Raw genomic sequence first — 22949 nt, 5'->3', positions numbered from 1 at the left:
CAATATCATTGTTATTGACAAAATCACGGAAAGCCTGTGACTCTGCCCTCAAGATATTGTGCCTAGGCGGTTTGACATGTCGAAGAGCTATGGCGCAATCTTGCCTAACTTCTGCAGCAACACCAAATGGGAAGGACTGGATAACATTCTCAATCTCAAGAAGAAATTGAACGTGGGGGATAGAGTGAGGGGAACGAGAAAAGTTGAGGCCTTGCTTTAACAAGTTGAAAGAGAGGGGGTCTATGGAGGCACTAGATAGGTTGATAACCAACTTATTTTCCCAATCAGCTACCAAGTGCCGAGAGCAGGAGGCCCTTGGGTGAACCGTGGGCTTCGACCCTATGATACAGGCTTGGGTGGGGGGAGGGGGGATCTGAAAAGGGGTTGAAGGACCAACGTGGCAGCTAAACAAAGTTTGAGGTCCATGATTTGGAGAAGAGGGATGCGGCATCGAATACAAGGAGGATATCAAAGGAGATATGGGAGGGTCAGACGTGTTGACTGTGGTCACTTCATGAGACAACTGCACATATTCCTCCATGTTACAGCTAGTGACATGACCTGAATCAACCAAACATGGGGCTCGATGTGAGGCAAGAGGTTGGGAACCAAAATCACAACAATTAAAGACAGAATCACTAAATACGCAAAGAGAAGAAGATGGACAGATGCACGTACCTGCGTTGGCTGGTAAGGAGCTGTTGTGAGTAGGTGAACAATGAAGATCAACGTCCACAGCAACAGGCCGAGCTCGACCCTCCTGTCTAACTGATGAGAGGAGCGGAGCCATTTTTGTGCTGGTTTGCCGCTAGTACTCACGCAACTGGGAAGAGTCAGTCGTGCACGAACCTCCACGAGTGAGAGAGAATCCATCATAATGCAAACCAAGTTTGTGAGTGCACGGTGACTTGAACAGGTTGCTTTCACGCGCATCATCTTCTATAGAGGACAACGAAGGAAGATGACTTCTGGGATAGGAGCGAAAGCTACTGAATTGACTATAGAGAGTTGTCGTCCCACTGGAGCTAGATGTCTCAGGAATAGACATGTCTACTGATGAAGATGGGCTGTGATACGAATCGCTAGGAATGCTCGAAGGGAGAGGGCACCTAGACTAAGGTATGCTACTTGAAGAATGCCGCCAACTGCGAGATCTATGTAACATATATGTACATACATATCTATATATATATATAGATATGTGCATATATATATATATATATATATATATATATATATATATATATATATATATATATATATATATATATGCGCATATATATATATGTGCATATATATATATATATATATATATGTAAATATTCATACTTAGGTATTTTTATTTTTAATTTTTAATTTTTATTTGTTAATTTTCAATTTTTTATTTTAATTTTTTATATATGCATTCTTGGATATAGTCATACTTATATATATATGTATATATACTCGCAAAAATATATGTATATAAATAAATATATATTAATATATATATATATATATATTAATATATATATATATATAAATATTTGTGAGTATATATATATATACCTATGAATATATATTAATACACATATATTTGTGAGTATATATATATATATATTTATGCATTTATGTTGCATATAAATATATATAATATATATATACTATATAATCGTATATGCTTATTGTAGTATATAATAGCATAGTATGTAATAGTATATCATAGTATATATATATATATATTTATATGCTCTCACTTACTTTTGTTTATTTGTTTTTCTTTCTCTTAGTATATATGGTTAGGGTTTTCTGAGGTTCGAACTTTCTTTTGTTCTAATTTCTTTTTATCTCCTTTTATTTATATTTTTTTAGTTTTAAATTCTTTTGTGCCTTTTATCCTTCATGTCTCATTTATTTCATTAGATGGTGCCCCTTTTTGTTCTTTGCATGAATTTTCGTGCTCTCCCTTTCTCTTCTTATATCTCTTGAGAAAGGCTTAGTTTGCATATCTCTACTCTTGCACTTTCTCATCCTGATGATGGATCATGTAGTATGATCCAAAAAGTTGATGGTAAAAAAACACACAATCAAATCCAAAAAACAATTTATTTACAAATGGATTGTGGAAATCTGATAATGTTAATACTTTGAAACTTTGCAAATTCAAACGGGAGAAGGCAGAAAACAAGGCCTTTTAGTGGGAGATGCCAAGAACGTGCCCTAGCCCTTCCTCAAAAACCCAATGTTTTTTACTTGCAAATGCTTATGGGACGTTTTTGTAAAAAATGTGTTTCTTCAAGGCAAAAGATCAAAACATTTTGGCTGTTAAAGGTCAAAACATGTACCAAGATGCAATGTAGAACACGTCAAAAGCCAAATTGATTCATCCTTGGGCAAAAACTTGAGCTAAAATGATTCATTTTGGATTTTTTTTCCAAAAATGTGTCCTTGGATGGAGCTTGGAAAAATGTTTTTCAGCAAGATGAATCCATTTTCAATGTTGGAAAATCCATGGCTAAGCAAAAACGACCCTAATAGAGAAAATCTCATGACAAACCATTAAGTAAATCTCTCATGATCTTCAAAATCAGGCTTCTTTGGAGTAAATAAATGAGTTTTAGTGCAAATTGGACCTTTTAGGAGGCAATGCATGCTTTAAAATATGCACAAGATGCAAATCAAAGCTTTTAGGATGGATTGCATGTTTTAAAAACTCCCCATAGGGCAAATCACAGCTTTTAGGAGGCAATGCATGTTTTAAAATATGCTTTTGGTTAAAATCCCACCTTTTGGGATGGATTGCATATTTTAAGTGAAAGCTCATGTTTTGGATGCAATAACACATTTTAAGTCATAAAATTCACTTTTTTGATGACCTTATGTTTTTAAGTTGAACTTTATATGCAATGGCATATAAAATGTCCACTTTTGATGGATTTTACATGTAATAGCATATGAAATGTCCACTTTTGATAAAGTGTTGAAATAATCATATGTCAATTTAATTTCATTAAAATGTTATTTTAATGGGACATAAACCATATTTACATATCATATTAAAAATATAACATATAAATATCATTTAAAAAGTAACATTTAAACGAGCATTTGATTTAAATATAAAAAATTAAACTGAACTATATAGTTAATATAGTCACTTTAAGTGAGAAATAAAAAAGTAACTCAACTTAAAATTATAACATAAAGTGCACTATAGTTACTTTAAGTGTGAAAAATTTAATGATAAAGTAACTTAAAAACATAACATAAAGTGAATGTCAAATTAAAAATATAACATGATATTTTTAATTCGTGTTGTTGCATCAAAAAGGTCCGACTTTGAGGCACTAAAACGACCATATCTTTTGACTGACAACTCTGATTACACTCTAGGTTAGATCAAATCGAAGGGGAAAACAAAAGCCATGACTTGGGCAAGACCAAAGGACTAAAAACCAACAAAAACACACTTAAAAACAAAGAAAATGACGATGAAGGCCTAAAAAATCAAGCATAGGATCGATAGAAAGCAAAACAAAAAAAACTTGACAAAAGCCTTCAGTAAAACAATTTGATATAGGAATTCTAGTTGATTGATTGATCAACATTAAATAATTCAATATCAAATTCAACTTAGAGAGATACGAAACTAGTTTGGAAAACTTCCGTACCGTTACCTGCATTTTGTCGGTGACAAAATGCAGGACAACAGAGAGCAACTTTGTTTTTGTCATGTTTGAGTCAAAGCTCAAAGGTATGTTTTTGTTTTGTGTTTAGTTTCGTTGGTTATTTGCTGCTTGTTTTGTTTTCCTTCTTTTTGAAGAGGTTCCAAGAGTTCTTTCCCAAGAATGTGAAATCATTTCCCTACATTCCATTCTTCACCTTTTCATGAAAGTACATCATTTTGCTTCACATCCATTATTAGATGCCAATGCACATTACATCTCATTGACTTCATTTACATGTAATTCATTCTCTATTCGCATTTACATTTATTTATTTGTGTTTAGTTTCGTTGGATTTTTGCTGCTTGTTTTGTTTTCCTTCTTTTTGAAGAGGTTGCAAGAGTTCTTTCCCAAGAATGTGAGATCATTTCCCTACATTCCATTCTTCACCTTTTCGTGCAAGTACATCATTTTGCTTCACATCCATCATCACATGCCAATGCACATTGCATCTCATTCATTTCATTTACATGTAATCTCATTCTCCATTCACATTTACATTTAATCTCATCATCCATCCACATTCACATGTGATACTATCCTCTGAGCCTGATTACATGCTTACATCAAGCCATGATTACATGTAAATCACTTTGTAACACGTAATTGCATCTTGAGAATCCAACTTTGGTAGTTCACTCTTTAAACATCAAGGTCGCCATTTGCACACATCCATATGCATTCCAACTTGCATTTTTAATGCAGTCTAAAAAGTACACTCCAAAAAATGATAGCAGAGACCAAAAGACTCACAGAAAAAGAACTTGAATAAAATAGTCGGATGTAAAACAACAGCTTTATTTACATTATGGTTTACCATACACTACTTATCATTCTTGCAAGCTGCACTGAGGCTTATTTTATACTATAAAATAGGCTAAGTTAAGCTTGGAACTAATCTAATGACATCCCTATAATGTCTCAACTTCCTATTACATAATTGGAACTAATCTATTCCAAGGTTTGTGAGAGCCTCACCACCTCAGATTATTTATCTAGAAGTTTCTTGATTAACAAACAAGCTTAAAATAAAGATTGCGCCTGCATCAGACTCCCAAGAAACAAAAGATTTGTTCATGAACTCCTGTCCATGAGGTCTTCAATATTTGTACCATGCTTGGATAGTTCTAAAGTTGTCATCCATGTGGCATCCTCAAGTGGATGGCCCTTCCATTTGACTAGGTATTGGAAATATTCTTTGTCTCTGGTTTTCTTGACCACTTTCTTGTCCACAATTTCCTCGGGTTGCTTGGGTGTTTCTTTGGGTAATTGTTGTTTCCACTCAACAATCTGTTCTTTATCTTTTCCAGGTGCTTTAATTGTTTGTTGTTCAGCTTTGAAAGGGTATAAATCTGCAAAATTAAATATAGGAGAAATCGCAATTCTTGGTGGAAGTTCTATTTCATATGCATTACTAGAAAACTTTCTTAAGATCTTGCAAGGGCCAATTTTCTTAGCCTTTAGCTCATTATACTCACCCTTTGGAAATCTCTCTTTTCTAAGATGAGCTAGAACAAGGTCACCAATATTAAAGTTGACTTCTTTTCTTTTCTGATCAGCTCTCATTTTGTACTTGATGGTACTTTCTTCAAGTTTCCTTTTTACCTGTTCATGCAAATCTTGCATTGCTCTTGCAAAGTCTTCACCATCGGCACTTCTTGTTTCCAATTTACCCAAATTCCTTAACTCATATACTCCTATAGGATGCATACCATACAAAATCTGAAATGGACTCATACTCGTGCTTCTGTTAGGTGAGTCATTGTATGCGAACTCTGCTTGTGCAAGTACCAAGTCCCACTGTTTGGGATGCATATTGATCAAACTTCTCAAGATTTTCCCAAGGCTTCTGTTGACTACTTCTGTTTGATCATATGTTTGAGGATGATAAGCTGAGCTAAAGCTTAAATTTGTACCCAACTTTTTCCATAGAGTCCTCCAATAGTGTCCTACAAATTTAGTGTCCCGATCAGAGACAATGCTTTTAGGCAGTCCATGTAACCGAACTATCTCCTTGAAGAACAAATTGGCAATATTTGTAGCATCACTTGTCTTTCTACATGGAATAAAATGAGCCATTTTGGAAAAGCGATCAACTACTACAAAGATTGAATCATGCCCTTTTTGAGTTCTTGGTAAACCAAGTACAAAGTCCATACTTACTGAATCCCATGGCCTATTGGGAATTGGCAATGGCTGATATAAACCTGCATTTTGACCACCTCCTTTGGCATGTTGACACACTTTACATCTTTCTACAAACTTCTTAACATCTTTGCTCATACCTGGCCAATAATAGTGTGCACTCAACTGAGCTAGTGTCTTGTTTTGCCTGAAGTGTCCTGCTAAACTACCACTATGTTTTTCATTCACCAAGTTCTCTCTCATGGAACTTCTTGGGATCCAAAGCTGACTTCCCTTGAATAGAAGACCTTCTTGTATCATGAAATCCATCCAAGGACTTTTATCCTTACTAAGAGGATTCACACATGCTTCATATGCTTCTTTGAAGTCTATGTCTTCCTTGTACATCTCCTTTAGATCATTAAAGCCCATTATGCTTATTTCAGAGCTCTGCATTATCAAACTTTTTCAGCTCAAAGCATCTGCAACTTATTAGTTTGACCACTTTTATGCTTGATAACAAAGGTGAAATTTTGAAGAAATTCAATCCATTTTACATGCCTTTGATTTATTTTAGTTTGGTTACTAATAAACTTTAAAGCATGGTTATCAGTATACAACACAAATTCTTTGGGCATTAAATAATGCCTCCACTTTTTTAGAGCTTGAACAAGAGCATAAAATTCTTTGTCATATGAAGAATATTTCTTCCTTGTATCATTTAGTTTTTCACTATAGTAAGCAATTGGCTTACCTTCTTGACTTAAAATAGCACCTACAGCCATTCCACTAGCGTCGCATTCAACTTTGAAGAGTTTATCAAAATCAGGTAAGGCTAGAATAGGTTGTTCAGTAATCTTTTTCTTAAGTAACTGAAAACTCGTTTCTGCTTCTTTAGTCCATTGGAAAAACTGTTTATTTCCCTTGATTGTTTCAACAATTGGAGCACAAATACCACTGAAGTTTCTTATGAACTTCCTGTAAAAACTAGCTAGTCCATGAAAACTTCTGACTTTAAAAACATTTCTTTGAGTAGGCCAATCTATTATGGCTTTAACCTTTTCGGGATCCATTTTCAATCCATCTTTAGATATTACAAAACCCAAATAAATTAACTCATCCTTCAAAAGTATGCACTTCTTAAGATTGATTAAAAGTTTTTCTTGCTTCAACTTACTTAAAACCAATCTTAAGTGTCGAAGGTGTTCTTCCTTTGATTGACTATAGATTAAAATATCATCAAGATAGACTATTACAAATTTTCCTATGAATTCCTTAAGCACTTCATTCATTAATCTCATAAAAGTGCTTGGAGCATTTGTTAAACCAAATGGCATTACTAACCATTCATAAAGCCCATCATTAGTTTTAAATGCCGTTTTCCATTCATCACCTTCCCTTATTCTAATCTGATGATATCCACTTTTTAAATCTATTTTAGAAAAATACTTAGCACCACTTAGACAATCCATTAAATCATCCATACGAGGCAAAGGAAATCTATACCTGATGGTGATTTTGTTTATGGCTCTAGAATCTGTGCACATTCTCCATCCTCCATCTTTTTTTGGACTCAATACTGTAGGAACGGCACAGGGACTTAGACTTTCTCTAACCAACCCTTTGTCAAGCAAATCTCGTACTTGGGCTTTGATCTTTTCATTCTCTCTTGGAGTCATTCTATAGGCTGCTTTGTTTGGCAAGTTAGCTCCAGGGATAAGATCAATATGATGGCTGATACTTCTTATTGGTGGTAACTCATTAGGCAAATCATCCACAACAATATCAATAAATTCATCTAACATATTTTGAATTTCCAAAGGTAAATCAACCAATTTTGTACTTGTAAGAATTACCTTTGGTTTCCCAATTAGAGCAAAATTTACCTCCTCCTTCTTGATTTGATGCAAAAATTCTTTCCCACTTACCATTAATACCTTAGGACTGACCTCTTCAATTACATTTTCATCCTTAAGAGGTATTAGTGTGTGTTTATGTCCATCTTTTTCAGAAGTATATGTGTTACATCTTCCATCATAGATTGCCTTCTTGTCGAATTGCCAAGGTCTACCTAAGAGAATATGACAGACATCCATAGGCATAACATCACATATTACTTTATCTTTATAACTCCCTATTTGAAATTCTATTTGACATTGTTCCATTACCAATGCCTGATGTCCTTTTTGCAGCCAAGACACCTTATATGGGGTTGGATGAGTTGTCCTTTTCAAGCCTAACTTATTAACCATTTCAGTGGATACAAGGTTGTTAGTACTCCCGCTATCAATTATAACTTTACAACATTTACCTTTGGCTTTGCAGGTAGTTTTGAATAATGCTTTCCTTTGTACTGGCTCTTGAATTTCTTTGGTCGGCTTAAGTAGGACTCGTTTCATGAGCAGTGGTTCTCCAACCTCAGGTACATCTGTATGAACAAGTGATTCTGCAATCTCCTCCTCAGCTTGAGCAATGTGTGCACTTTTTTGGCTTGTCACAGAGTTCTCTGGACACTCATAAGATCTATGTCCGTACTTATTACATTTAAAACATTTGCCAACAAATCCTCTACCTCTACCTCTTGAATAGGGTCTTCTGATTCTAAAGGAATCATTACCTGGGGAAGATTGTTCCTGGTGATGTGAACTACTAGCTTCTTCCCTATGAGCTTGCCATTGGTTTCTACCACTTGATGATCCTCTTCCTCTATAGCTCCTACTTTTCCCTCTCGAGCTTTGCGCTTGTTTTCTAGACAGCGTCTCCTCTGCTTTGAGAGCATACTGGTATGCTTCTTCCACTGTTCTTGGACATAAAAGATTAATTTCATCTTGAATATTATATCTCAATCCATTGAGATATCGAGCCACTTTTTCTGTATCATCTTCAATATGACCAGCTCTAATGGTCAACTTATAAAATTCCTCTGTATAATCTTTAACTGACACTTCCTTTTGCTTAAGATTTTGTAATTTCTTAAAAAGATTAACCTGGTAATCTTTAGGTAGGAATTTACCTTTTAGCTTTGCTATCATCCGATCCCAACTCTTGATCTTTAATTTCCCTTTTTGTCTTCTTTCATCTTGTACTCCATCCCACCAGAGGGATGCATGACCTTCCAGTCTTGTTACTGCAAATTTTACTTTCTTTTCATCAACGACACTTTCATACTCGAAGTATTTCTCCATTGCACTGATCCAATCGATCAATTTCTCAGCATCCAGGCTACCTTCATACATAAGCACTTCCAACTTGGGTTTGGAAGTCGCTCTGGTAATTGCTTTAATGAATCTTGTCTCAAATCCTTCTTCCTCAGGTTCTACCTCTGCCTCCTGAGCTTCTTCTTCGTCACTAATATCTTCCATATCAATACCTCCTCTTTGTGCAAGTTCCATAGCTTGTAGTCGTGCTTGCATGCATCTCATCTCTTCTAAGATTTCTACATTTGCAGCTGCTCCTCCTCGACCCCCTCCTTGACCTCCTCTTCTTCCACGAACTCTGAATGCCATCTCTAGGCAAAGGTCTTCTTTCACACTCGCTGGGATTTCTTTATTTTCAGACAATAATGGTAGGGGGCTGAAGAATAATCTTCTTCTCATACAATTTTTTTTTATTCTTACTAAGATCAAAATGTCCTCTTTTATAAAATGGATCACTTAGAAAAGAGATTTCAAATATGCAAACAGTATTAAATTTAAATTCATAAAACTTACTCCTATATATTGTAGTAAAATCTGTCACCTTGTGATGAAAGCTGCTCATTCGCTGAAATGAATTATTCAAAATAATTTTTGGGTTTGATGCTCCCCTCTCCCAGCTTTCCAAAACATTTTGAATTTCTGAATTTCGTTGGAAAACAAGAAACTTATGAGCATTTTACCGGGACTGATCTTTTATGTCTGCACCTTCACAGTGATGCTAGATAACTTAACATTTCTCTTTTTTTCTTGCACTGATCTTTGCGTTGGGTCCTTATAAAAAATTTTCCAAACTGCAAAGACTTCCTTCTGTATGCTATTCACGTGGTTGTGAATCTATTCCTCACCCAGCGGCTGTATCAGACTTGCTCTGATACCAAACAACAAGCTGTGACTTCAACAACGATCTGACTTTGAATCAGCACCTTATGATCTCCTTAACTTGGCATCTTCAACAATCAAAATTATAAATCCAAGAAGATTTCGTTCTATTGAACAATGGTTATACTTTATTCACAATGTGACCTCATGTAACAGTCTAGCAAACACTTTGACTAGTGTGATCAGTTGCAGCCTGGAGTAGATTAATACGCAATCGTCTAATCTCATCAGAAGCTATTGACAGGCTCTAATACCAACTAATGCAGTCCAAAAAATACACTCCAAAAAAAGATAGCAGAGACCAAAAGACTCACAGAAAAAGAACTCGAATAAAACAGTCGGATGTAAAACAACAGCTTTATTTACATTATGGTTTACCATACACTACTTATCATTCTTGCAAGCTGCACTGAGGCTTATTTTATACTATAAAATAGGCTAAGTTACGCTTGAAACTAATCTAATGACATCCCTATAATGTCTCAACTTCCTATTACATAATTGGAACTAATCTATTCCAAGGTTTGTGAGAGCCTCATCACCTCAGATTATTTATCTAGAAGTTTCTTGATTAACAAACAAGCTTAAAATAAAGATTGCGCCTGTATCAATTTTTGGCCATACCCACAAAAGCCCATCTTTGCCCACATGCAATCCACCCTTAAGAGTCCGATTTTGGCCCTTTCTCGCCCAAATTCATGTGCTTTCCAGTTCATTTGCAGCCATCATATGTGTTTCATAAGTATCTAATCCATTCTTTGAACACTCATCTCTCATGGATTCGTCATTGTAATTCAAATCCCAAAGTTCTCATAGATCTAATCTCATTGGAAGATGTTTTCATCTTTATGTTATTGCACACTTTTCAAGATATGTCATAACTTCTTCAAAGAACAAAAACATCTCGTCAAGAAGACGTGCTTTGATTCTCAAAACAATTATTTACTTCATCTCCATTTTCCCAATGGTTGTCCGAGCTTGAGTTCATGTGGGAATGCGCCAAACACTTTGCTTCAAATAGAACCCAAAAAAAAGCTAAAGATGTTGATGGAAAGTTGTTCTAAGTTTATACTCGGACACCATTTTGAAGGTTTTCAAAGTGTCAGAGAGTCCAGAATGTGCCAATCTATAAAGGAGAATTTGCGACAACTCGAATGAGAAAAAGCTTGATCACATCAAGTTTTTAAATGACAACTACAAACTTATCAAAGAGGACGCAGTGGTGGAGAATACAAGAATCCTCGATCTTGCAAGCATTGCGAAGTACGAGGCCCTTCAGAACTATCCCTAGGATTGTTTCAACTCTCTTTCGTCTTCTTCCTTTTTTAGTTTTCATGTTTGTAGTTGGAGAGAATGAATTGCATGAAAATATGTAATTTGATTGCATATCCTTATGACATGTAATCCAATAATTCTTCTCTAATCTAGTTTGACTAGGTCAAAGTTGGTTGAGTTGCTCCCACTTTTTCCTCCAGTTTTTTCTCAACTCCTTTGCCTATATAAAGGAGTGCCTTCTTATTGTAAAAATCGTCTTTTGTTGTATGTAAGAAAGCTCTGCCAAACTTGTGGAAGCATAACTTTGATTGTGTAGTACCAATTTGGGAGGAAAAGTGAATAAAATAAGCAATTGAATTTGAAGCTGTGACAGGAAGCAATTGTGATAGAGAAAATTAGAAGATTTGACTATAATTTGTGCCTATTGTTTTTTATTCATGCTGTTATTGTGTGTTCGATAATAGAAGCAATCGAAGCCAAAGCTTTGACTGGGAGCGGTTGTAGTAATACATAGACTAGAAGCTTTGACTATAGCTTGTGTTACTATTTCAAATTCACAAAATATAGTTAGGATTTCCCTACTTCTAGAAGTCTTTGTGCCCCAATAGTAGTGATTTTTCTTATAGAATAGATTAAAACTAAAAATAAGTTATAGAATAGAAACCATCTACTTTTAGAAGTCTTTGGGCCCTAATGGTAGTGTTTTTTCTTATAAATTAGACAAATAGGACTTAAACCCAAACTGGTATGCTTTCAATCAGCCTTTGAGTTGGTGTTAGTTTATCAGTATCAACATTTTTAGTTACTAGATAGAAGTGTAGTTTGAGATTTCATCTTGCCCATTACTCGTTCTGCGCGTAAGTGGATTCTTTCCTGAAAGATAAAGAAAGAAGAATATTGGTAATACTTCTTACGAATCTCTCAACTTCTTGCTTACCTTGAGTTGATCCAAGAAATAGTGAGAAGGGGGAGCCTTCCCTTTGAGGTAGGAGAAACTTTGTCTCATACGCTGTGGCTAGTCTACCTATTTTGCGATTGGATTTTCACAAAACTGTCGGTTGCAAAATATCCACCCAACATGTAGCAAGCTAGGTGGATAAATGTGTAGCAAGCTAAGTGGGTAACTGAAAACTTCTTGAGAGTAAATGTGTTATTCTCTACATTCTTTGTATGTTACATAGTGTTATAATATGTGGTTCAAATTGTTCTTCAATAATGCAGCTTGTAGTTTGGTAGCGTTGTTCCGAAAGTCAACATCAAGCAAAACTTTAAACCAATGTATTATGCACCATGTAAGGTGTGGGGAAAGTTAGAAGTAGTGCATATGTAATGGAAATTCCTAAAAGTTCTTGGTCTAAATGATTCCTCTAAGGGTCTAATGGCAAAGGATACAAGAGGAGGGATTTAGGACAAGCATTGAGAACTTCCAACGCTGCACATGAATTGAGGTGTAGAATGTAAAAAGGTTCAATATTTCTTAAAAAAAAATTCCGATTCTTGTTCATTGTTTTTCTTAAGTAATAATAGGATGTGTTGGATAGAGCTATATGTAACAAACGAATTTTCATAACCAAATCAAAGACATCGTAAGATCTATATCTCTTAATGTTTATAAAGTAACTGATTCCATTTCACATGACAAAGATTTCTTTTAACAATAACAGGAAATAACTGTATTAATATTCGGTAAAACGACTATTAACTAATCGAACCGTATTTTCATGTTCAACTGATATAACGAGAAACATATTCATTGTAAACAATTTAACCATTCCTCATTGAAATCATATTCAACTGAAAAATAAAACAACCATCTTTCTTAGCTGAAATCATGCTTAACTGAAAGTATACATATTCTTATTCAAATTTAGATAAAATAAAAAGAGTATCTAATATTCACATTAAATGAATTAACAAGGAAAAGAGTGAAAAACATATAGTAATAACGGAGAATCCTTTATTTGGTTGTGCAAGCTTTGGCATTGGTGGGAGGAGAAGCATTGACATAGGCTTAACCTCCCAACCTTGGACCATACTTATCCCCACACATTCTAACATATTAGAACAACCCTCCCTACCTCGAGATCGGGCTTGGGATGTTCTTCAGTCAAGCCATCCGAGCTATCGGGTGGTTTGAGTGCTCAGTCAGTTATACCTATATAACTAACGTCTACAGACATCAAGTGATCATAGAATGACACATATGCCTATAAACTACCTTGGTCAAGGATTTCTGATGGGTGCATGGACCTGATCACCACCACTTGACTTGACAATAGATTTCATTATTGGGACAACACGAGCTATTAAGTGTTTCATTACTTAGATATTCATATCTGATTTCATTCTTGCTTCTTGTAGGTTATTTATCTCTTCACCATTTCATGGCTTCTTTCCCAGTGAATCCTAGGTGCCTGAAAGATTATGATCATTTTGTTTTATTACACCTCTTCACCATTTCATGGCTTCTTTGCCGGTGAATCCTAGATGTCTGAAAGATTATAAACATTCTGTTTTTATTTACACCTCTTCACCATTTCAGGGCTTCATTGCCAATGAATCCTAGGTGTCTGAAAGATTAAGAGCATTCTGTTCTTTATGTCGGGGATTATAATAGCATGGTTATTGATGATAGTTCATACAATCATTTAAAGATCCTACAACTACCATTTGATTTCTTAATTGGTGTTTCAAATTACAATGATATTACTATGAAGATTTTAATGAGAATTCTATGAAAACTGCAAAAGGCCATCAACAAGGTAACGTGTGGTAATCTCAATCCTAACATTGTATAGCCGACTACAGTTGGACTTATATTTAGAAAAGAAGTATGAAATTCGAAGGCTAGCATTCATAACTTGAGATTGTATATGCTTGAGTTTTCGACTGGATGTGTCTCCTCCCATCCTTTGGCTGGAACTCTTGCTTGGCTTATTTGTATCACCTACTTGATTTAAGGCTCGTCTCAGAGTTTGCAAATGTTGGCGGAAATTAGGAAAGAAAAGTATGATATTGGTTTGAGCAGACGGAATGAAAGGATTCGACCGGGAATGTATGCACTCGGCTTGGAAGGAATGAAAAATGGAATGAAAAACCCCATCTTGGTTGATTCTCAACTTCTCTTAAAGGTTAGCCGTGGCTTCTTGGCTTCTATCGATTTCAAGAAGTCCATTTGAATTCCAACATTGATTTGATTTGAAAAAGAAGAAAATGAAGAGGGAAAAGAAATAAAGAAAAATTGTAAAGAGGAGTTGAAGAAATTACAATTTCATTTATTATAATATATTCTTATATACGTTCATGTAAGTATATTGATGAGGTGACATCATTAGATTATGTCACTATAATTTATTGGTGCCATTTCATTCTTATATTTATGTGTTCGTATGTAAGTATTTATTATAATGATATGATAAAAAAAATTAATAAACAATTCTCTTGAGGTATGTATTATATGTTAAATTAGATTATTTTATGTTTTTCCTATATTGTTTCCTTAATAGCTCATGCAGGTCCCATAATGTAACCTGTGGTCAAGTCATCGTATATCTTCCAAGGAAGTCTAAGGTCATACTTGTCGATCCTGATGACTGAACCAAATGAACATCCCATTCTGATGATTCTGTTTAGCAATGCTTCCCTTCTCTTCAATCTTCTCCTGCAATCATGCATGAAAACACTGTTGCCATAATAATAATTCCATAGTAGTTCAAAATAAAACATATTAATCACTATTTTAAATCAAACAATTGCTAATTATTTAATAACAATTATAGGTTACCGACCATTTCATCAACAATTAGTACAACGTATATAAATAACCAACTCATTTACATGATCATGAAAAGAAATAATTCGTTAAACCAATAGTTATGATCAAATTAAAATTTAGGGAAAATTTTGGGATGTAACACTATATCATGTAGTGCAGGGGTTGTGGTGTCCATTTTCACCACATGTCTCATTGTAATGTTCCATTTCGAGAGCGTAATCTAATAATGATAAAGATTATATATATATATATATATATATATATAATCAAATAATAAGAAAATATAATAATTATATTAAATGGATTAAATAAATAATAACATATCATAATATAAATCTTGAATATATAATATAAATCATAGTTATGGGACTCAGAGTCGCTTCTGACTTGGAAAGTCGAAATCCGACACGGACTCGGATTCGGTGACCAGACTTGGCCAGGACTCAGAAAATTGAAAAATCCATGAAATTCAAAGATTTTTAAAGATTTAAAGGTTTTTTCATTCATCATTTAGTCTATTAACATCAAATACACAATAATTGAGATAAATAGAATCTACTTAACACTCATACACAATTTTGCATGGATCACATAAGTATAACAACAAATTTCTGAAGTTAAAAAATTGAATAACACAATATAAAGTTAAACATAGTGTCACTGTCAAATGTCTACATTATATGAAATCCATGGAATCAAAAGTTCAAAACATATATCAAAATATCAGCTAGAGTGTAGAAGACTAAGGTTCATAGTAGCCTACGCCCTCCTACGAATATGCCTAAGATAAGTCATTGAATACTCAGATATTGAGAAATTTGTTTGTTACAGCTTATGTGCACATTGTAGACAACAACAACGCTCTCAAGTATGTTTATCAATTTGCTTGGTGAAACACAACTTTTAACGGTAAAAGTCTTTTAATAACAATTATAGTTGGGTTACAAATTTTTGCCAAGCAAATGATCAAGGACATAACCAGCAATACATATACACGTAAGTTTGAAAGTTTATAACTTTATGTACAACACTAGAGAGTTCTAACTTTCATGAACACATAAGTCTAAAAAAGCAAAAAGAAAAACTCAGACACATCATTATAAAATTCTAACAGAAATATATGTAAATCTGAAAATATCTGTACAACATTATTGAACTCTACAATGCTGAAAGCAACGACTTCATAATGAAACCTAGATAGTAACCAATATTGGCAGTGAGCCCCACAACATCATTTTTAGAATTAATATACATTGAAAAAAAACACCTTCTAGAAATCTCTATCTTTTTAAAAAAAAGAAAAAAATAGAAAAAAAAATTAAAAAAAATTCGGGTAGTCCTAGGCTCTGCCAGGACTTGGCAAGTCCTTGGATTCTGCCAGGACTCAGCCGAGTTCGAGTCCAGAGGCCATTTGCCTCAGAAAGGCCGCCTCTACCTCGGACTCGTAGAATCTCGAAACACTGATATAAATAAATAATAATAAATATATAAAATATAATTACTATTATAATAATAAGTATATTGATTGTTAATGGGCCCTTGGTCTACCGGTGAAGTCGAATGACTCACAAAGAGCCCACCAGGGATCAAGTCTTGTTGAGTGCAAGGCTCAAAGACATCATAAGGGATGAGGTTGGGATTGTGGGCCCGTATCAGGTACCTAAAACTTGTTTGTAAATTTTTTTTATATTGATTAAATTAATAATATCCTGTAGAACATAATATCCAACTATTATTATAATAAAAGAAAAATATTGTTCATAATATTATTTATATAATCGAATTTAATATTACCCTCAAAATAAGATTTAAGAATCAATAAACCAGTAAATAATAAAATATAAATATATATTAATACTTTTATATTGGCAATGATATTATAACTATATAAATAATAATATAATTATATTATCCTATACACTTAATAATTATAAGAGAAATAATAATTAAAACACATAAAAATAAATAATAACTGAATACTAAGATTATATTAAATCCCATTCACAACATATCTAACGATACATCTATTAAAGTCTATAACTTTGCAAAGTAAAGAACAAATAATTAAAAAATGATTGTATAGGTTAATTAGAACTTGGCCAATCATCTCAGTCACACCAACACCAAATAGTCATGACTCTTAAATGGAATGATATATGATGAATATCGAGGAGAGGACGGCAAGGGGGGAAAGGAAAAAAAGAGAGTAGAATGTGTACTGATCAAGTGGAGAAATGGATTGAGAACAGGCATCTGTTTTAGATAGGTGATCAGGTCAGATATAGTATAGTTCATACTTATTGTAAGGAAGAAAAAGTAAATCTTCAGAAGGAAAAGACAAGTAAAGTTACAGGTCACATCAGCACTTACAGACCTTATGTCAGAAAGGATATAATCAGATATGTATCCTAATCAGCACTGAAGTTAATGGTGATAAGTAGATGACATTGTTCATAGGATAGAATCAGATATGTATACTAATCAGCACTGAAGTTAATGGTGATATGTAGATGACATTGTTCATAGGAGGTATAAAGAGAGCAACGCTATTTAGAATTAAAATAAAGACACACGTTGAGAAAACAATAAACACCAAAGTGGAATGCAGTCAGCAGATAAAGAAAGTTTGTTCTTCATAAACGCTTAACAAAATATGGGTAGGAGTGGACGACTACCAAAGAGTTTCAGAATTAAGCCACATTTTAGATACTTTAACGTCACCTCCAGAAGGGATTGAGAAAGAACATAAGTCTGTATCACATAACAAGGCATAGGAAGAGAGTTTGTTAGATAAACACCAGTTTCCCTTGGACAGATTTTACACAGCTAGTAAACAATATCAGAAAAAGAACAAACATATGCAGGACGGAATTTTTTTATAATTAATCGAATAATATCTGGCATAGGAAAGGTAAATCCATAATCACAGCGGTAAGAAGTAATAACACAAGCCTCCAAATAATAATTAAGACTGAATCGTACTGAAACAACAATTAGAAAAGTGCCTTCAGGTTGACAGTTTATTGAGATACAGAGAAAATATCAATTTCCATAATAACTATGAAATAAGATAAACATAAGGCCACAACAGTGGACAAAGATTCTAAGGAAAAAAGTTCTGTTGCTGCAAACACCATATTAGTAAAAGATACTACCGAGACACTGAAGTTCTTTGCGTTACAATTGGAATTAGGCAGAGGTCTAAGATCTCTGAAGGGCTTCATTAATGGCATTCTATAGAGGTGAGCTGAATTGAAGCAAGGCAGAAATTAAACATCTTTAAAGATTCATGAGCCAGGTTAGCCAGGAGATTGTAAAGTTTAACCAAGAAGTATACGGGACAATACAATGGTATCAGAGCATGATCTTGCCATCCTGTAGGGTGAATCTTAAGTAATGATCAACACATAAGAACAAAAGTTGTCATTGAAGACGTGAAAGAAGTAAAATAAAGAACACATAACTCATTCAACGATCAACATCTATCACATAGTATTCATCTCAGATCAAACAAGACATAACATGTACTTATCGACATATATGAAAGAAAGAACATCAATAGCAATGAGTAGTTAGGGGAAGGATTCAAGTAAGAGGAATTGATAATTCATCAATGTTCATATGGAACTCAAAAAGGCACGACAAAAATATCAATAAAAAAAAATATCACTGATTTTGTGATTTCTTATAGTTAATGATAAATTCTTACTGAGCACGAAATCTATTGAGATCGATGGAAGGAAGAAATAGACCACTCTAAATAGCCACTAATAAGAAGACAATAATGCATAATAATTCCTAGAAGGAATTAAGGCAGAGAGTTAACCTCTCTGAAGGACTTTGGAAGATATTCTATAAATGAATACTCTTTAGGAAGTAAGGCAAGGAAAGAAGTATTTTCTGAAGGACCGTTATATAATTAAACAAATGCATATGCAAAGACGGATATATTTGTGTGGTTATCCATAAGGCTTAGGATGAGTAATACCTCTCCTAAGAAAGATGGATACACCCAGAGTGGGTATTCATAAGGCCTAGGTTGAGAAAGAGCTCTCTCTTGAAGGATGGATACATCAAGAGTGATTATCCATAAGGTCTTAAAGAGGGAAGTATTGTGAGAAGATGGTGCTTAGTGGAGAGCTGTTCTATTAGATAGAGCCCCAAGAAGCACTCCCCTAGGAGCTTAGCATCTAATTGCAACCTCTCCTAAAGAAAGGGATTAAGTTGGGAATTAGAATCTTATATTTTAATGACTATATAATATTCTTATACATGTTTTTGGAGTACTAATATATGATGCAGGTTTATTGGACAAGGAGCTAGTCACCACCAACTTGTATAGTAGGGACAACAATCTAAACGTCGTGTGTGCGGTTCAGAATATCATGAAGAAATAAACTCTAAGAAATATCTCTTTGACCTTGGCTTCTAACATGTGTATGTGCTTTCTCTGCATCGTGTCTTCATGCATTAATATGTATACTTCGTGTCTTCATTCACTAATGTATATATCTATTTATTTTTGAATGCTTTTTGTTTTCATACATCCAAGTGCATGTTTCTTCTATATATCATCATAACTCTCACATTTTGAATCTCTAAAAGTGGTTGTTCTATACACAGATAAGAGAGGACACCCCAATTACAAATTAGGGTCAATACCAAGACTACTGTATAGAAGCCTCTCACATCAATTGCTTGAGGACAAGCAATTTTGGGAAGGGTGGACCGTAATGTCCCCTTTCTAGAGCGTAATCTAATAATAATGATAAAGATTAAATATATATATAAAATAATCAAATAATAAAAAATATATTTAATTATATTAAATGGATTAAATAAATAATAACATATTATAATATAAGTCTTGAATATATAATATAAATAAATAATAATAAATAATAATAAATATATAAAATATAATTACTATTATAATAAAAATTATATTGATTAAATTAATAATATCCTATAGAACATAATTATCCAATTACTATTATAATAACAGGAAATATTGTTCATAATACTATTATAATAATCGAATTTAATGTTACCATTAAAATAAGATTTAAGATCCAATAAACCATTAAATAATAAAATATAAATATATGTTAATACTTTTATATAAGCAATAATATTATAACTTTGCAAAGTAAATAACAAATAATTAAAAAATGATTGTAGAGGTCAGACTTGTCAGTAGAACAAGATTGATTTCTTTAGTCAGATTAAAGGCCAGAATAATTCAGTGTTATCAGAGCTTAATACCAAGATTACATTCCAACTATTTGACAAAATATCTCAAGTGAAGATTTAATTCATTTTGATCATATGAAGACTAGATCATTACACCAACGCAGAAATAGGAGAGTATTTCCATGGATTTTATTACAGGGTTGCCTAGGGTGCAAGGCAGGGATTATTTTTTTGTGGTGGTGGATAGATTGACAAAATTCACTCACTTCTTTGCCATAGCAGCAGATTGGTCAACCTTTTAGGTGGCTGAGTTATTCTTTCGGGAGGTTTTTCGTCTTCCCCGCACCATTGTGAGTGATAGGGATAGCAAGTTCCTTAGCACATTTTGGCAGGAACTATTCAGTTTGGCCGGTACGAAGTTGACATCTATACGAGTTACCACCCCAGATGGATGGGCAAAATGAAATAGTAAACAAATGGGTGGAGGGTTATCTCTGGAGCTATGTAGCAGGGCAATAGAGGGCTTGGGTTAAGTGGTTATACCTAGTGGAGTATTGTTACAACTCCTCCTACTACATGTCCATTCAGATGACTCCATTTCGAGCTCTCCATGGTAGTGAACCTCTATCATTCATAGATCTGGCTTTGCAAGACAACATGGCACCACTAGCTGGGGATTGGTTACAAGGTCAGCAGGACATCCTCAGATCATTTCGGGAGAACATTCTACAGGCCTAGAATCAGTAGAAGATGTATGCTGATCACCGGGGGACTAAGCAAAGTTTTGAGTTGGGTGACATGGTTTATCTTCATCTCCAACCATACAAGCAGAGTTCCTTGAAGAAGAGTGGGTCTCAAAAGCTTCAACCTAGAGTTTTTTGGTCCCTATCACATTACTAGGAGGGTTGGTGAGGTCGCCTATGAGCTAGATTTACTTGATGACAACATAATTCATAACATGTTCCACATTTAATGTGTCAAGAAAGCGGTTGGCCAGCATGCAATACCCTCTGTTGAGTTGCCCCCGCTCGATGAGGAAGGGAAGTTGGAATCAGTTCCAATAGAGATGATAGAGGTTAGAGAAAGAAAGCTACGTAATAGGTCCATTAAGGAATATCCGATTCACTGGAAGGATTTTCCTTATGAGGATGCCACTTGGGAAAGCAAGTCAATCCTACAGCATCTGACATTGAGATTGCTTGAGGGCAAGCAATCCCGAGAAGGGAGCACTGTAATGTCCCCTTCTTTGTGCTAGCCATAATGGCATCTAGTTGGTCTAACTTTCCATCCAGATAGGCTAACGACATATGATTTAGGATGCCAACCAGTCACAAGAGTTTTGGTTTCAGTTGAGGAGATTTTAGAAGGGAAATTCTAAGGTTAAAGTTATATTGTCTTATTAAGTTGAATTATAAAGTACTTTATTATTTAAAGTCACTTTATGACAAAATGACTTAAGTGACTAAAAGACGAAATAGTCTTTTGTCCCACATTGCTAAGTTGTTCATATCTCTCCTCACTTCGAGGTTATAAAAGAAAGAATTTGCATTGGGATTGTTACTACGAATATATGATATTTCTACAAAATCCTAAAGGTTGCCTAAATGTGACTGAACATTTCCTAAGGATGAAACCCCTTAAGGAAAATAGCAAGGCTGGATGCAAACCTGGCACTCACATTGCACTTTTAGAACTAAGGACTGGACTGATACGTTGATCTCAGGAGATTATAGCTCCATGACAGAATGGTGATTGAAGTTAGTAGAGCCTAATAACACACACAGGTCGTTGTATTGGTAGTTGGAGTTTGGACGACAAGAAGAGAGGTCAGTCACCCCATGGCAGAAGAGAATTCACCCACGTAAGTACGGTTCACAATTTCAGTTAGGTTGTAACAACATTGTTTAACATCAAACTACAGTAGTGGAATGCGTAATAGATGGGAGTAACTGGGTGGCACTTAGGTTTTCTCCATGGTGAATCCCACACATGATTATCTTCATCCAGCAGTAGCAGGTCGGGATTAATATCAGGCATAACTCACAGAGGTTGAAGGGTCTGCAAGGACATTAAATATTAGCAGGTTGGGATTAATATCAGGCATAACTCACAGAGGTTGGAGGGTCTGTATGGAGATTAGTATCCTTGGCAGTGAAAGGAGGCAGCAACTCGGCATTGAAGAGACACCATCACCATTCCGCCAGGCCATATACTAGCATACACAAGCTGCAGTTAGTCCTGGAGAGAGCAGAGGTGAATAAGTTTGCAGTTGGGTTTAGCATGTTACGGGTGGCAAACGGCATGTAAGACCAGATATCTGGACGTGGGGGTTGGGAGGACATTCAGAGCTCAATCACACCTCCATATTGGTACTCACATTGATAACAGGTCTGTATGATAACTACCCAATCCGCATTCTAATCACTGTATGTTCATTTTTATATGAAGTTGGAAATTTGTCACCAGCACATTGTATAACAGCTGTTGGTGTATTAGCATGGTTATAATTTATTATTGCAACATTGTGTTTTCAAATGACCATCTAGAGACTTGTTGAAAGGCACAATTTCATAGTGTAGCATAACTATTTCATAGCATTTATGTTAGCAATCAGTACAGTGGCAGGACAGTAGTAATTTTGCTTAAGGACTTGTTTGCATAACAACTGTTTGACAAAATTCTCGTTAGTGCAAGTTCCATATTTCTGATCAAACCCAGCAGAGATTATTACAACAGGTGTCTTAATTTTTACAATTTTACATTTGTTTTCATGTTCTTTGCAGACTGTTTTCCATATTCTTG

The 22949-nt window shown here is 34.6% G+C and overlaps 1 protein-coding gene across 2 annotated transcripts in view; it reads left to right on the top strand.

Annotated features, from left to right (window-relative positions):
* Window positions 1–22949, top strand: part of LOC149534933 (Protein kinase superfamily protein) — a 267162-nt gene that overhangs the window by 26742 nt on the left and 217471 nt on the right. The window lies entirely within an intron of this gene.

Source organism: Cupressus sempervirens, chromosome 10 (genome assembly GCF_028749045.1).
Source record: "Cupressus sempervirens isolate cs-2001-9-10 chromosome 10, ASM2874904v1, whole genome shotgun sequence".
Taxonomy (NCBI): Eukaryota; Viridiplantae; Streptophyta; class Pinopsida; order Cupressales; family Cupressaceae; genus Cupressus; species Cupressus sempervirens.
This window is presented reverse-complemented; position numbering and strand designations above follow the sequence as displayed.